At 39.9% G+C, this 18,479-nt stretch overlaps 1 protein-coding gene across 4 annotated transcripts in view; it reads left to right on the top strand.

Annotated features, from left to right (window-relative positions):
- Nucleotides 1-18,479, top strand: part of LOC306928397 (roundabout homolog 2-like) — a 232,871-nt gene that overhangs the window by 33,846 nt on the left and 180,546 nt on the right. For 3 of the 4 annotated variants that reach the window (XM_079508458.1, XM_079508457.1, XM_079508459.1), the window contains one exon: nucleotides 6,804-6,960. The exons of the other annotated variant lie outside the window; for it this stretch is intronic. The gene's annotated coding sequence lies outside the window, so the exon portion shown is untranslated. The remainder of the gene's footprint in view (nucleotides 1-6,803; nucleotides 6,961-18,479) is intronic. 4 annotated transcript variants of the gene reach the window in all.

Here is an 18,479-nt window from a genome sequence, read left to right as displayed (position 1 = left end):
AATAACGTGTTCCTTCCACGCGCTACGTCCAACCAGGGAAACTCCCCCCTGTCACGTGTAAAGGAGCAAATTGGACACTCAGGCATGAGGGAAGCATGAGTTCAAGTCCGTTGCTCTCCCCATGTCCCCCATATATGGGGACTAGGTTGGCGGAGGGTGTGTAGAGAGCCCAGGATCACATTAGATAATTGACACAGGGGTGAAAAAATGGGTTACAAAATCGTGGGATAAAAATGTATTAAATTCATATTTAGAAATATTTAGAATTCTGAGATGATGGAATGATGATGGATGATGATGGTCATGGAAGGGGAACCTTCTGAAAGCTTCATGGGCAAAGATAATCAACTTCAAAATCTCAAGTCATCCGAGTGTTAAAAGGTTAAAAGAAAGACAAATATATTAAAAAATATATTATGAATAAGCATACAAAAATAATTAAAAAGGTGTCACTAGATATTGCACATAGACCCATCAATAACTAAAAACTAAAAGTTAGAAAACAATAGTCCAGTAACGGTTCATAAGCCTAGCGGCTGGTCGTGGCATTAAAAAGTGCATGATGGAAATTATATGATGGACTTTTTTAAGGCAGGTTGGGGGGGGGGGGGGGGGGGGGCACCGCACAATTAAAGCTATAGTCCTCCTTGCTGCTGACCCTGATTTCAATCCGACCCAAGGTGCAGGTCACCACCTCCCCCCTAGCTAGTCTTGAAACTTAGACAATAAGAGCAAACCAGCCTCCAAATAAGATGAGGATGCATTGGCCAGAAATGTAAACTATCTGTTGAGATCAGTGGCGTGCACAGATAGACACTAGGGGGTGCTAGAGCATCCCCTGCCCTTTTGGCAAAGTATCATTCAGTTCCTGTTTGGCATTGACTGGGTAGGTGAAGAACACCGCGACCAAGACGAGGTATCAAGTGGACCATTTGCATAAGACCTTGATTTTCCAACAATTTCCACATCCCCATCTAAACAAGCACACGATGCAAGAGAAGATAGCAGGCTGGATTGGACTTCAGATGAATGCAAAGAACACCCAAGAGATGCAATTAAAAAAATTATTGTCAGCATCAACATTGAGGGTATGGAGATTGAGAAAGTGGAGGACTTTATCTAACACCAAGATGCCACCAAGAGGGATATCAAGAATAGTTTGGCAAAGGCAAGACCTGCATTATTTTAAGTAATATTTTACTGGATGACCAAGCAATACATAAAAGTAAGATCTACACCAGCAATGCCAAGTCCATCCTCCAGGAGTATTGCATGGTCACCAAGAGTCCAAGGTCTGATGAAGAGCTGTGAGGCTCGAAACGTCATGTCCACTATGGTGTAAGGAACGTTCATAGATCTTTAAGCTTGGGAGCTTATTCTAGTGTGCGGACCTTGCGCCACCCCTTAACCCTTATCCCTAAACATATTTGCCATTTTTTACTATTTTAAAAAACCTTTTAAAATAGTTCAAATAGCTGATCTACAAGCTCACGTAGATGTAGATCGGCTAGTTGAACTATTTTAGAATGATTTTCAAAATAGTAAAAAAAAAGAAAGGCAAATAGGTTTGGCATAATAGTTAAGGGTGGCGCAAGATGGAGCCCCTTATCTTTTTTCAATTATTTACCTCCGTCCGGCACCAGGCATTTAGTTTGTGGATGTCCGTGCTCTATTGCTTTTATATGGTCACCAAGAGCGACATGGCTTGGCAGCACTGTACAGCTTTCACTATGGTTGACTTCCGTCTGACTCAGTGTGGGACATAGCAATCCCTCAGGTCGTCGGCAATGTGCACATGCTGATGGACGGTTCTCGGGATGAATGAACGTATGAAAAGTATTTTGTGAGGTCACAGTGTCCTTCCTGAAATATTATGTTCATGAGACTGGGATGGACGTCACGTGGGGTCACCATTACCTTGATCATTGTTTTGGAATATTAGACATGAACTTTTCAGTTCAGTTGTCAGTTTGAGACAACTAATATAGTGTGAACTTTTGCCAGGTTATGAATTATTGAGTTATGGACAAACAAAGTATAAAATAATGGTTAAAGTGGTTAAAATCTAAAACGACACATGCATTGTATTAAGAAAAACGTCTTTACCAAAGCATGTCAATCTAGTAATGTTCAGCTTGTTGAGGTCACATCACACTTTTGCAGGTGTAAAGGAGTGTGTGAAATTAGTTTATCTATAAGCGCTCAATGTTTTGCCGTTACCAAAATGTATGTAGCCTATAGTCATAAGAATATAGAAAGAAACAAAATATATCTATCAAATAAGAAGTTCATGCTCAAAAATGAATAAATATAATTTGACTTTGTAAAAGTATTTCAATGTTTCCCCCTTTGCCTTCAGCGGTCTTGTGTTGTGATAGAGCAACAAATGCATAACGACACTGTAAAATTGCATGTCTTAATGGGTGTTTTCATAACTTGTTGACTTGATGTTGACAGCATCTGTATTCTAGTGCAACATTTTTCAACAACTTTTCTGTGAACATATTTAATGTTGAGCGGAAACAGAAGAGACACTAAATATAGCTCTGAGGGACTCCACTCAACAACGTATAGCGTTTAAATAAGTGGTTAATAATCTGTCACATGAGTGGCTGGTTTTATAGGAGAAAGATGTGTTCTGTGATAGGGACGAGCCCATTAAGCAGCTGCTTTCTGTAAGAAATACTGAAGAGAACACCTTGTTTGGAAATAAGTGGGGGGAAACAAATCTCCACTTATTATCTTCACATAAGTAACACTTTGTGTTGCCTTTCAGCCCCAATAAAGTCTCTCTTAGTTAAATGATCTCTCTTTCACCTTCACAGGATCTCTTCCCAGGCCGGTCTAATTAGACTTCACACTCTCTCTGTCAATCTTGTCTAATTAAAGGTCTTCCATTCTTCCTCTTCTTGAGTCTACCTCCTTACGAAAACAGGTCACACGCTGTCCCATATCTTCCATATCCCCCAAATAAATTAGGCCTACTCTTCCTGCACTTTTCCATTCTCTCTTGCCTTTACCAAATTAAGGCTGTTCATAATTGAATAGTACATTGGACTTGGATTGTACAGATTTGCAAAGGTGTCACACACATGACACAAATCTCTCATTGGTTTCAAAATAAGACAAGTTATCTTCCTTCCTTATTTACCTTTCCTCTGAAACTCCTAAGGTCCATTTGGAATTGGTCTTATATTGCTTTAGATACTAAATGTGTTTCTCTCCATGGCTCATCTCGTTTCCTGTATCGCTGCTGCTAGTTTTGGTTCTCTCTCAGGAGGCTTTTCCTTTGTTGGCTGGGACTCGCCACACAATCTGTACAAAGAAGAAAGCTCAAACATCACATCTTATCTTCTCCATTATTTTTCCTATTTCATGTTCCTCAAAACAGCACCGTGCATTCTAAAACTCTCACATATAGGTATTGCTTGCTGTGCAATTCTTGTGATTGGAAATGTGTTTTCAGTGGCCATGGGATTTTGACTTGGGTTTCATCTGGTCGAGTCCCATGCCTCCATATTGTGTTTAATGTGATCTACCCCGAGTTGTTTGTTTAGTTTCTTTTTTGCGTCATACACTTTTGGGTGGTCAACTTCAATTTGAACTATTTTTCTCTCTCCCCCTCTCTCTCTCTCTCTCTGTCTCTCTCTCTCTGTCTCTCTCTCTCTCTCTCTCTCTCTCTCTCTCTCTATATATATATATATATATATATATATATATATATATACAATTTTAATCAAGCAGGGCTATGACCATGATAATCCTCTGAGCCTCTCTTTCTCCTGCAGGAATGGGATATGATTCCTATGATTCCTGTAGGAATTAATTGTCTTTTTTGGAGTTGAGATGCAGTACATTGTGAGTTTGAATTTGTCCTAGTCTGTGTATATCAATTTCTTTTGTGTACAAACCTGTCTACTATTGGAGAATGCACTATAATGTCCAATTTATTTGGAAAACAGCCCTCATTTTCTGCTGCTGCCAACCTGGCATTTTTCACGTCTATAACGAGATGTTCCTTTCCACTTGAATGAACCGGTATTTTTCCCCCTACTCTTACGAGATGGAGGACATTTTTCCTCTCTCCTTGGTCATCACAGTAACAGCCAAGAAGATCTGACAGGCATGGCAGGTTCCTCCAGCTGAGCATGGAAACTGAAGTGGATAAAGCTACAACATCCAAAGCCAATTACTTAAGTTGTTCCTGTTTTCTTTTCTTTTCCACTGAAAGATGGAAATTTTGACAATCCTCTTATACAGTATAGTAATGACGCACCATGGCCAGCATACTGTACATCAGCTGTATTCACATTATGTATTCTCTTTATTTTGTTACGTATTTTAACCTCTCTTTCACAGTCAGGGGTGTTTTTAAAAGGCCCTGCTGTAGGATACCCGGTTATTGTGATGCTGAAGCGCTCCGATGGGAAACATTTACTCAGAGGGTTTTAACACAGTTGAGATAAGCCTGTGGATGATGGTGACAAATCTGCAGCACGTCTGTGGTCGGGTGAGATGAGAGGAATCCAGCCAGTCAACCAAAGCAGCGTTCTCTGCCAAAAGGAGATTCACATCATGATTGAGTGTCTTCTTTCCAAATAGCAGCACATGTATGAAAGTACAAATTCAAAACCACGATCTAGCCTACCAAAAGGCAAATAAATGACAGTCAATATAGCTTCGATTCTTCTTCTGCTGTCGTTTTTCATTCCACATAAAATGTGTACAAGTATGCACACTAAACCTTTGGTAGAGTATACTGTATCTGTACGTGTGGGCAGAATACAAGTTCAGTTTTTGCTTTTTGTAATCTACACAGTAAAGAAGAAATATTGCAATCTTGGCCAGGTAATGCAATACACTCCCCGGAGGCTTGAGACTGAAGTAAAGAGGGCCACTTAACCATTCTTGTGTGTTAGTATGTTTCTTGCGCTAGCCAGAAGGGACAGAGTAAAAAAAAAATGAAGGGGGCAGAGGAGGTTGCTTATCATCTGTCTTATGTACTCTAGCCCCGTAGCAACACAGCCTCTCAGGGTTCGTATTTAGGAGGGCTAAGAAAATACGCCTGTGTTTTAAAGACTGGCAATATTGTCCATGTCAAAGTTCCTTCAAGACGCATCATGTCTTATACATAGGAATTATGTTGGATTGTTGAAGAAGATGCATGTTACTTGGCCGAAGGAAGAATACAGTGCTGGCTGCAGTATGTTACTGGGACACAATACTCTGTTGAAGCATTTCCTTGTTTGGAGAAATGTTTCTACTTACTTTGACTTGTTTAAATGCATTTGACTTAGTTGAGACAAACCTACCAATCGTGTGAACACAATTTTAAGTAGGCTATTGTATGAATTTCGATATTAACAAATAAAGGGAAAGATTAAATATGCAGTACACCTATTATGAGTTGTATAACACCCGTATAACCCAATTCTGATAATGGTTGTAACTCAAAATGGTAAAATGTGCTTTAAAGTAGTTGTGATTTATTATGATGATTAGTATGATGAATTTCATGAATGAAATTACAGGTAAATGTAAATAAAATAGTTAAATCCCAACAGCATTTATCAACATTAATAGTTTAGTTTAGTCAGGTTTTGTGTGTGTGTGTGTGTGTGTGTGTGTGTGTGTGTGTGTGTGTGTGTGTGTGTGTGTGTGTGTGTGTGTGTGTGTGTGTGTGTGTGTGTGTGTGTGTGTGTGTGTGTGTGTGTGTGTGTGTGTGTGTGTGTGTGTGTGTGTGTGTGTGTGTGTGTGTGTGTGTGTGTGTGTGTGTGTGTGTGTGTGTGTGTTCATAGAATATTGTTTGGGGTTATTTTTTGGCGTGTTGTTGGGTTCTTGTAACCCTACACCAGCCACCTTTCCCTACTCACCTGTCTTATGTTGCTGTGCCCTGCCTGTCACATCCTCCTTCCAGTTGTTTCCCAGCTAATTCTGTTCCCTGCCCACTCCAAGTCCACTGTTTATATACATTTCTGTCACTTCAATGTTTGTCACATCGTCATCAAATTACATTACCAGTGTGTCAGTGTATTGGTCGTTTCTGTATTCCTGTGGTTCGAGTTTCATGTCAGCTTGTTATTATCTGTATACCTGTTCCTTGTTGTGCTGAACTCCCAAGTAAAGGCCTTGATTCTGAAACACTACCTCAGTCTCTGCATTTGAGTCCACCTGCTTTGCTACACCCTGACACATACAGTTCTATCTCTCACCCACACATTATTTTTGTTTTTATATTGTGCTCCTCAAATTTGACTTGTAGGCTACTGTATGTTGCTACTGTAACATAAAAAGAAAAGGACAATACAAAGCTTCCCCCTTTCCACATACAATTTATACCACATAGATAGCACTGACATAGGACATAAGCAGCTTTATGAACCTATTTTTGTTTGCCTTATTTCTTTCTCTGTTCTGTAGTAAATTCACGTAATGTCGCTGCAAGCACTCTGAAAGTCTCGATTGTGGTATTCATTGCCTTGTCATCACCAGATGCCAAAAATGAAGATTGAGAATGTTGTTGTACATGCCATAGTTGGCAGTGAATTGATTGTTTCTGATATTGTTGTCTTTTCCTCCTATTCACCAATTGATATGCAATCTTTTTTTTTTATTAGTAGTGGAAAGTGTTTTTCTTCACTGGAAAGCTGAGAGGGAGATAGCTGTAGGAGTAGAAAAGGATTAAGATTGAAAGAAAATTATACAAGGCCGGTGTAACACGGTTATTATATTTGCCCTTTCATGTGAACTCACTGCTAAGCTGAAATAGCCTCTCTTCACTCCTTGAACTGGTTCCTTTTCAGATGGCAGAAGAGTGACGGGTCAGAGCCACACTGCAGCAAATGAGTGCCTGCCTGCCAGGCATTTGAGATCAGACCACCATCAGGTGCAATGTGTCATGACCCGTATAATACTGAACCACACTCTACAGCTGGACCAGTGTGCACCAAGTTTAGAGAGGTGAGTGTTGCTGAATGCTGATCTTTGTAGTAGTAATAGTAGTAGTAGTAGTAGTAGTATTAATAATTAATTTAGCTTTAGAATTTAAATGTTTTTATGTTGTGTGTATAATATAGTATATAATGTGTATGATTTTATTATAAATGTGTGTGATTATATGCCATATTGTTTGTATTTCTAGGCTCCAATGTTTGTCTATTTTAAACAAAATAGGCACTTGAGAAATACAGGAAAAATAATGATGTTACATTGCTAGTGTTGCTAAAAAATGCATTAATTTAATTGCTAATGCGGTTTTTGAAGGGGGGGGGCATATTTAACTTGGCATACCTTTATGTCTCCACATGTACTTGGCACGTGTGCCTTAGCTTTGATTGGAGATCATTAGCTTTAACGTGAGGATTATACAACATCCACAGCATGGCTTTTGGCAATCTACTGTAGCAATCTAGAAAGTCGTTAAAACGTGTGACCGCATCATGTGCCATCTCTTATTACATTATTCCAAGCATTTTAAGGACAGAATGATAGGCATAGGTGTTGTTGTTGCATTTGTCACTGTACATTGAGAATAATATATGCCTTCCAAAGTCTGTGGGTCGTGGGTAGGCAAGCCGGGCAGGTTTTTTTTCAAACAGTTTTGTGACAGTCATTGCATAACAAGATATCTCACATACAACATAATAGCTATTTAAAAAGGTAATAGTCCAGAATATTTAATTGGATCAGGGGTTTTGTTATTTTAGGTAGACCTAACACTTTACAACAAGGTTACTTTACATCAGGTAACATCAGTAATCAGAAGTCAGTAACAGAGACTATCACATAAAAACATTGTGTAATTAAAAAAAATAAAATAAAGGTTACACAAATGTCCAATGTCATTTAAAGTGTAAACACTGCTGTACCATATGTGTGTATTTTCATTTTTTCCTCTTTGTTGTGGCTATTGTCATGCCAGACAAGTGTGGTGCGGATCAGACCAACGGGGCACCTTAACAACGTGTGGCCTCTGGCGGCCCATGGCAGCACTAAGCTGGGTTGTACAAAATGTGGCCCTAAGGGTCTCCTGGCAGCTGTATGCTAGGTTGTACAACATGGCCCCTGGGGGCCCCTGACACAGTCAACTTGGTTGTACATTGTGGCCCCTCGTGTGACTATTCTCATGGCAGACCCCTGAACAGTATTTGTGGCAAGTTTGTTGTGGATTTGAGCAACTGTGTACCTTCACAACGTGTGGCTCCCGGACGGTCCTGAGTCCTGACACCAGTAAACTGGGTTGTACGACATGGACCCTGACAGGAATAAGCTGGGTTGTACGACATGGACCCTGACTCCAGTAAGCTGGGTTGTACGACATGGACCCTGACTCCAGTAAGCTGGGTTGTACGACATTGACCCTGACTCCAGTAAGCTGGGTTGTATGACATGGACCCTGGCAGCAGTAAGCTGGGTTGTACAACGTGTGGCCCTCAGGGGCCCCTGGCAGCAGTACGCCGAGTTGTACAGCATGGCCCCTGACGCAGGGTTCCACAATGTGACCCCTGGTGTGACTATTATCATGCCGGACCCCTGAAAAGTGTAGTTTGGTGTGGATTGGAGCAAAGGTGCACTTCAACAATATGTATTATATCTATTAGCTACATATTGCGATGTGTCCTGCAGGTTTTGTGATGATTGGCCTAAGCAAGGGTTGTTGACTTTTTACTTTGTTCCGTTTTTGTGCTGAGCGATGCCCTTTTGAAGTTCATTGGTCAATATCTGACAGTCTTGATAAGCTTCGAAAATCTGATAACAATCAGACCTACGATTCAGGAGATCCAGAAAAAAAATCTATCTTGGCACTAATGGGTGCGGCTTATATGGATAGATTTATCTGGACCCACAAAATCCAGGAAAAAAGACATACCTTTGAAGATTGTGGGATTTAAGTTTCAAACGTAATAGGCCAAAACGTAGCCACTAAAGTTTTGTCATCAGGCCGATTTGGGCCATATGTTGTTCAAGTAATGCACATAACTTCCACTCATTGGTGAAAATGGAACCATTCCATTTACAACCTCATGGGAATTTGCAAAACCATTGCAGTTGGAGAAGAAAAACAATTGTACAAAACAGTCTTTCAGCCCTTTGGGCTTGAACCCACAATAAGATTAAAACTGACAGATAAAACCAACACAGAATTAATGAAGTATAGGGAGAATGAACATACAGTAGCATTTAAGTTCATTAATTTGAAAGGAGATTGAAAGTTAATGAAAAATTTATTGTGTAAAAAAACCTGTTATAGATTACTATTTAAACCGTTAATGAGTAATCTGAAATGTTTTACCTTGGTTTATATCCTATGCTAATGTGTCTAGGTGCTGATGTAATGTTATTGTGTATGAGATGTCAACAGACAAGCGGCCTCTCCTAATAGTGCTTGGTAGCCTAGTGTTGATTCTGGCACAAAGGCAATACAAAGATGTTACTGTGGAAGAGACCGCATCCACTGTAATGTATTTATTGTCTAATTTGTGTCTCTGTGAGAGACCATATATCCTGTTTAGGAGTGACACCTCTCCTCCACTTTATAGAGCGGTGGAGGCACTTGATGGGGACTTGAGCATGCTGTGCTGATGGATGAGCTTGTCAGGGAAGCTGCTCTGTTTCCCTCTGTCTCCCACAAACCACAGAAGGCTGGATTAACTTAATCAAATGGAAACATTTCCATATAAACCTAGTTAATGCCACATGAATGCAGTTTTCGTAAGAATTAGAGTACATGGTTGTGAATACAGATTTAAACCAGCATTCTTGTAATAGTTATATTCTATAACAAGACACAGTCTGATAATGGCATGGCATCCCTGTGCAATTGAAAAGGCTTTCAGCAGTTACCTGGCTAACACTACTTAATACCCTACATACGTAATGTATACAGCATATGAGCACTCATTCCCAGCAGGCTAAACCCGTAGCCTGGGGCCCCTCCCACCAGAGGGCCCCCGAAGGCATTGATTGATTGATTGATTGATTGATTGATTGATTGATTGAATACTTATTATTAACAGTTTGCAGAAAAAAGCACAGGAAGTACAGGGAGTACAGTTCAATACAAGGTCTGCTAAAATGATCCAAGCCCAAGAAAACCTATTGCCTTGTTTCTATTGGGGTCCTTCATACTAAATTCATCAAAACATTTAATGACACAAATATACAGTACAGTACTATTCAAGAACAGCATATAAAAGGTCAGAAAGGCCAACAAGCTTTACCCCTGTGGCAAATGTGCAGTGACCCACTATGATGGTAACTTTATTTCAAACACAATATGAGTTCCAGGCTTATTTCACTCCATAAATTCCAAATCAATTTAAAACATAAACATTGCCTCCAGTGTTTCCACTTCCAGAAGCATGACTCATGAGGAATACCTTTTATCACTCTGTGTGATCCCTGTTAAGGCCATAATTAATACATTATTTGACTCCCATCAGTCTACACATGAATCTAAACATAACATTCCTCAATACAGCATAAAAGGCGAGTACATTAATGGTCACAAACATTTCACTTGCACGAGTCGATCTAGGGAGTTTCAGGAATATTCGGAAAGCATTATGCCACCTGAAGTTTTTTTCCTTTTTTTTCATGATTTTTGGCACCACATGTGGGCTGTATACTGTAGTGTAGTGCCAGCATGTTGGCTTGCCCATATAGCTACTTACAGCACTGGCACTGCACAGGAATAGATAGGAATAGACTATGTGACAACCAGGTATAGTCTGGTGACCAACGGAGAGACGGGTGACAGCCGGAATGTAGACGGCACCCCGGGAGCAGTAAGCCCATACTGGCGCCCCAGCCTGAGGAGGAAGCCCAAAAACCTTCGATGAGGCCTTTAGGAGGGCCATTCGAGCCGCAAGCGGAGCCTGCAGTACCACAGTTGCCCAGGTGGAGCCTGCGGAACCATTGTGGCTCAAGAAACCACCACTCCTGAATGAAGTGGCTGGTGCTGGGAGTCTGGTGCAACGCACAGGTCCTGGCGGTACTCCTGGTGAGAGCAGGAGTGGACCTGGTGAGACATAGGAGGGGCCCGGACAGGAGTCAACCCACAGAGCCTAGTCCCTCCACATGCCAGAATTGTACCTCCCAGTCCCGGCAGAGTAGTTCCGGAGTGGATCCAACGGATTGTGTGGCCCTGGCCCTAGTGGGTCTGATCGAGGGTAGCTACTGGGACGTAAGTCGGGACTTGATCACCCCGGCTGGGTCACCCGAGTGAGGGGTATGATTTTCGCAAGACCCGAAACCCCGATGATCACTGAGGATACGTCCCAGGTGCATCCAAGCGATGTATTTTCGTTCACATCAGCATGATTATGTGACCCATATGCAGGAACTTTTTCACAACCTCACCTGCCAATGAGAGAGCGAGGGAAAGGTGAGCTTCTGATTGTCCTCAGAGATCATAACCACACTCTTTTGTTTTGAGTTGAACTTATATCAAACATGTCATATTTTGAGCAGACCCTAGAGTAGCTGCTGTAAGCCAGCACTATATGGAGACAGTACAACTAAATCATCAGCATAAATCTTTTTGAGGGACACTAACAGATCCTAAGCCCAGCTTTGAGGGTCTATGTAAACAAACATTGAAGACAAAAGTGAGGCCGCAAATTGTGATTGGCCGGAATGACAATTGTGGTTGAGCATGGAATGTGATGTATGATATGCTTTTTTTACACTCTTTTTAGCTGTTTAAGTCGTCCATGTACACATTGAAATTGAGTATAGACAATAGTATCGGTTTAAAGCAACACCCCTTTACAATGGCATCTCTGTAGAAAACCTCCCTAAATTGCCCCACGTGTCAACAAATTTACTGTGCGTGTTGGTGCAGGGTAATTAATCACACCTGTCAATTTGTGTGTCCCATACCCCTAGCCCTATGGAGTCATTGAAGGAAGTTTTCAACTTTTCATATATTCAGTTAATGTAACCTGGTTGCATAAAGATAATGCTGTCCCCATGAAGCTCATGGAAAAGTGGAGATATTTGACTAAATACGCCATTTCTGCCACAACTTTGAAATGGGTATGGCTGCTAGATGACCAGAGTTGACCCCAATTCGCAGCAATTAATTATTTGGTGGTTACAGACTACAAGTTAGAATGCTGCCACATTGACTCTGGAGGGCATGGGAGTGATCTATGCTTATGCATATTATGTAATACATGGATATAATATTACAGCCATTCTAGAGGTAGGCTAATATTCTGGTGTGAAGTTGCTAAAACATTCTGTAAAGGTCACCCCTTAACAAAAGGCCAACAAAAAGGCCTCAAGGGCCTTCAAAACATTGGGAACTTTCGCCTTGTGCCTACATAGACTTTAGGATCGCCCCTGCATACATCTTAATGATCAATTCCGTCCAATCCGTCAACGGGAGTTCAAGGGTTAAAATGCACATAAATACAATTCTTCAGTCATAATGCAGTGGGAGAAGTGCTTTTCTTAATCTTTTCACATTGGCTACAGTGATATGCATATCTTCACATCACCACTGATGTGTACAGTAGATGCGTTGATAATGTAGTCTACAGAACTTATAGTTTAGAGTAGTTGGATAGATTAGAGATGGATGGATGGATACTGTAGAATCTGTATTGATCCCAAGGGAAATTAAGTTGGGTTGTGCTGTATACACTGACTGTATGCACGTAGTAGCATGAGCTGTGATTGGTGTGTAGCAGCATTAACCAAGTTGTGCGTTTCGCTGTATGCACGTGGCTGACCTGCTCTGGTATACAGACAGATGGAGACAGACAGACAGACAGATGGAGATACAGACCCACCCTGTTATAGACAGCTATGCTATAGACAGCTATGCTGTGGGGAGGTGGGGAGGGTGATCACTCACACTTGCATAAGTGTGAGAGAGATGATTTTTGGTTTAAAATACATGCAATGTAGTCAACTAAATTAAGTTTCCTCAAATCCGTATGCAAATTACATCCTGCACATAATTCTACATTCATTCAAACTCTGACTGGGGAGGAAGCCTGGGAGAGAGGTGAGTTATTGCTCTTGGGTCTAATGATCTTTACATCCTGATGTGAAAGAAAATATTTCAGAAGGAGAAAACAGTCCAAATCTGTTGGAACATTTTGATGTGGTTCATAATTTACTACACTACACTGACTATCAAGAAAATAAAAACATGTCAAAAAGTTTGCCGACCCTAGTAATAGATCCTATACCTTCTTGCTCAGGGGATCAATTCATTTTTGACCATCGGGTAAAAAATTCTAAATGTCTCTTTTGAAGAGCATGCAGACAACATACAACCACCCCGATTTTACAAGTTATATTGAATTAACATACTCTACTATACAGATGGGACAAAATTACATTTTATCCATAAGGGTAACATAGTGCCACTTTAAACTAGATTAATGTTCAACAGGACTCAGTCTTTGAACCCATTAAATGGTTTTAATGTCAAGATGATCAAGATTTTCCTCAAATGCAGCAAAAATATTTAAATTAGTGCTATTAGGCAGTGCAGAAACAACTACATTTGTTGCATGCATTACATCAGAAAATATGTTTTGATAGGGATATATGCAGTTACAGAAATAAACTACAGTACACTATACAGTACACTATGCACAATGTTTTACATTAGCTCTATGACATGCATACCAGTCTTCTCTTATTATATGTTAGGCCCATTAGCAGCCAGATTATTTGCCATCATTACCCCTCATCATGGCTGCAATCATATCCCCAATCAAAGTATAATTTGGTATGCTTCTTTTTCACTTTGCATATTGCATTATAAATTTATCCAAGTGACAGTCATTTCAGTCCATCCCTTGCATCATTGAGCACAGAGTTACATGATCAGGAAACAACCAAGTCCAAGCTGTCAGTAATTCAATGTCTCCATTAAGGGTTCGTGATCTGTTGTATGATTCATGACGGCCACGTAGGAGAATATTCTAATTGGAAGTCATGGAAAGCGATGGTTTTCAACAAGATCAGTAGCTGTGTGATGTGAGCGGAAACACTTCATTTTTTCCTTTTCTAGTTGCACATCACATGCACATCAAAGTCTCATACCAACACTGAACTGTAGTAATGATAGCACAATTGCACAATTGCACATCACATGCACATCAAAGTCTCATGCCGACAGTGAACTGTGGTAATGAAAGCACAATATTGCTGTTGCTTCAAGTTGATGAAGCCTTATTGAGGGCAATGCTCTCTTGCTTTTTTTTCTCGTTGTCTTTTTCCCCCTTCATTCTTATTTCATCAGATTATTGACAATATGAGGACATCATTGTATAATGTAACACCACAGCATGCTTTTACAAATATATATTATTAAATAATAATACATAAATAAAATAATAATCAAATACACCACAGCATGCTTTTACAAATATATATTATTAAATAATAATAAAATAATAATCAAATACACCACAGCATGCTTTTACAAATATATATTATTAAATAATAATACATAAATAAAATAATAATCAAATACACCACAGCATGCTTTTACAAATATATATTACTAAATAATAATACATAAATAAAATAATAATCAAATACACCACAGCATGCTTTTACAAATATATATTATTAAATAATAATACATAAATAAAATAATAATCAAATACACCACAGCATGCTTTTACAAATATATATTATTAAATAATAATACATAAATAAAATAATAATCAAATACACCACAGCATGCTTTTACAAATATATATTATTAAATAATAATACATAAATAAAATAATAATCAAATACACCACAGCATGCCTTTACAAATATATATTATTAAATAATAATACGTAAATAAAATAATAATCAAATACACCACAGCATGCTTTTACAAATATATATTATTAAATAATACGTAAATAAAATAATAATCAAATACACCACAGCATGCTTTTACAAATATATATTATTAAATAATAATAAATAAATAAAATAATAATCAAATACACCAGATTAAGGCCATGTGTGGACAAGGATGGATGCATGCATGTCTGGTGAGACGTAGGAGCTAGGGGGGGGGGGGATCAGATTTTAAGGGGGCCAGTTTCGAATTGCAGCCATCCGTAGGTGACCTTAGAGAGCGGTTTTGAAGGAGTCAAGGGATTCGCATGTCTTAATGACTGTTGGTAGGGCGTTCCACATTTTGGTGGCATAGGAGCGAAAATAATTTAGTCCCTTGTTTGTGCCGAATCTGGGTTGTACATGGATCGTTGCACTCCCTCTGGTGTTGTGGGTGTGGACTTCGTTAACATTAAGGAAGTATCTAGACAGGTACATGGGTATCTTGGTGGAGTATCGAATCTTGTGGACCAGACCCATTGCAAGATGCTGTACTCTGTCACCAACCCTAAGCCATGCCAGTCTGTCAAAGTGGGCAGGGGTGAGCTGACTTCCCTGTTGGCCGGGTGTGGCCAATGCTATAGCATGGCTGGTGCGGGTTGCACCTCGGTGGAGGCTGCACCCGGGGCGCCCCTCTGTGGATTCGTCTATAGCTTGGAGACCGTCTGATGACCTCTCTTCCAGGCCAAGGCTTCATCCATTAGACATGGATTATAATCGCATCTTTGATGTATTTATAAACAAACAAACAAAAAAAAATTAAATATTTTCATCACAGCCAGGTGATGAATAATGTTAGTTATTTTAACAAACGAAGAATAATGAAGTTACAAAAAATATGACAGAACATCCTACAGTTGTGGTAAAACATATTTTTCTTCATTCTTACACTTTGATCATTCCAATGTTATTATAGTTAACTAAGACTAAATGGAAATAGCATTAATATAGAAGCAAAAATGCCTTTTTCCTTCTCTAATGAGCCATTGTGCATACTTCCCCCGTGATTCCAGCCAAAGCAATCATTTAGCTTGCTTCTTTTTAACATCAACCATTAATTGTCTTATAAGTGTTGTTTAATATTGTAGTTGACTGGTAGTGATTTTGAGCGACGATTTACAATATTGTGCTATGGGAAGATGAGGGAAGCTACACACGTCACATTCACTGAGGTGGATTCAAAATATTTCCATTGTAACACAAGCTCTACCAATCAGAAGTCAGGCGTTGTTATGAGTAGTGTTTCATTGCAAATTAAACATGTTTTTCTTAAAACTAGATTGATTGCATACACTACGTGTGGCTTCTAGTACAAGATAGTACCGGTGTATATAGCATCATTTTACAACGAGGAGCCTAGAGGTAAGTCTATATTGGATTGTTACAACATTATAGGTGATAATGAAATCCTCTACGGAGGAACGGGATGGGATTTTTACTGGCGGAAACTGTCTGTGAAGCATTATTGGCCGCACCTCGAAGGGAGCTTTCACTTCTGCCCGCGGGCGTCACAAAGTTTGCCTGTTATACAAACTCTGTTTCCCCCCACACAACTTCCTAATGTCCTGCACTCCTGGCAGCATGCACCACATGACTGACACAGCCCTGGGAAGGCAAACCAATATGGCAGAGATTTGCACTCTGAGGAGTGCACTTTTCTATTATCTTTATTTGTCATACTGTATTTGTCCTTTTGTTTTCGAAGGCATTTTGTCTAGCACTTTTTTGGGCCACATGGAATGGTCATGGTTTTAGTTTGCTTTGTTTGAGCATGACTGACCTTGCTATGCATGGCTTTGAATCTGGCTGACAACTGTGTTATACATAGCAAAATCCTGAGTGTTACTGTAACTATGAACCCTTCTCCAGATTTGGTTGTGTATTACTATTAGCCCTCTTTATCCCTTATCATTGTGATACTTCCATCTGCATGTTGTTGAATAAAGCAGAATTGCAATAACAGAACTTGCAGAAATCATTATCTTGTAAATCCCTGAAAATGGATTGCTGAAGTTTACATAATGAATTAAGGGGCAAAGGTCTTTTCTTTTTTTACTCTTCAACCGCAAACTTTTAAATATCTCAAGCATATTAAAATGCAAAGATCTGATAAAATATGCTCACAGTATGTTTTAGTCACTTAGAGCTCATGAAATATTTCCCAGAGTGCAATGAAGCGTCCAAATGTGTTGAGTGGGGGACTACTTGCAGGCCTGGCCACAGCACTCACATTAGACAGCCCATCAACATTCCTGTTTCTAGTCAAGAGACACACACACACACCCCACACACACCACACACGCACACACACACACACACACACACACACACACACACACACACACACACACACACACACACACACACACACACACACACACACACACACACACACAGCAAGCGCTGTTACTGGTAGGATTAGCATAGAAATCAATATGAATGCACGTTGTATCTTGTTATGAAAGACAGGACAACAGGATAATTAAATGTTGTAAATTCAAATAATATACAAGAGATATTTAACTGACCAGCCCTAGCATTCAGAACACATTAAATAAATCAAATGTTGTGATGTTGGGAGTGGAAGAAGTCCCTGCACTCTCACATGGTCTCAAATACGAGGATGGAAGTCTTGCACATTTACATGCGAATACAGTCGATACTTTAATGTAACTTCCTCTATTCATATGTCATAATTCTTCATACCCTGCAGACCCTGCATGGAGAACTTTCTCAATTGAAGTCATTTCCATATAATTTGTTTTTAAAGCAACTCATATTGTTGTCAAAAAAAAAATACTAGTATGTAAATATCTGAAGTTGTCCCTTATTGATTGCCCTGCCTTTAAAGGTATATTCAGTGATTTCACTTAATTCAAATATCACTTCTTTTTTTGTTTTGTTGTGATAATCCTCCCTACTATAGAGTGTGCTGACCATATAAGGAGTTCCTCCCTGTCCCCAGTTAACCCCTGGGCTAAAATAAAAACCTTAAGTTTCGTTTTTGGCTTGGTGGCCCAGCCGTCATCCAATCAGAATAGAGAGGGGCCTTCCGCCAATCATGATCGAGCGGGGGCGGGCCTTGGTGTATGTGCTGTTGGCCTGTCGTGTGTCCCCCCCACTGTAGAGCGTGCATGTGCACATCTTGTTACCGGCGCGGACCGGGTTTTTTTCCAAATCACCCAAATCACTGAATGCTCCTTTAAATGAAAAAACTTCATTATCACATCTGGTGAAAAGAGTCACCTTAATGTATTAACAATTTGAACAATGTTGGAGCTCAGGCATTTTCAGCTTTATGTTAAGCTTTTACTCTGCCGTACATTATATTGTGCAAAAAATAACAGATCTACAAGTTCAGAGCGCAATCCGATGTGATTGTGTGATTGTGCAAACAAATTTGCACCCCTGAGCTTCCCTCCCCCCTGTCGTTTTGTCACGTACTCACACCTTTACGGGGGTGGTGGGGGGCTGCCTGTCCCCTTTTTGAGAATGTTTTTTTCCCAGCTGCGGCGGGGAGGGGCACCCATGACCGTTCTAAGAAGTATTCGCCTCTGGTCATGACCAGTGGTGGAAAGTAAGTACATTTACTTAGTACTGTAAATTTTTTA

Source organism: Electrona antarctica, assembly GCF_951216825.1.
Source record: "Electrona antarctica genome assembly, chromosome: 8".
NCBI classification, from domain to species: domain Eukaryota; kingdom Metazoa; phylum Chordata; class Actinopteri; order Myctophiformes; family Myctophidae; genus Electrona; species Electrona antarctica.
Note: the sequence above shows the minus strand (reverse complement) of the source record. Positions and strands in the feature narration are given on the sequence as shown.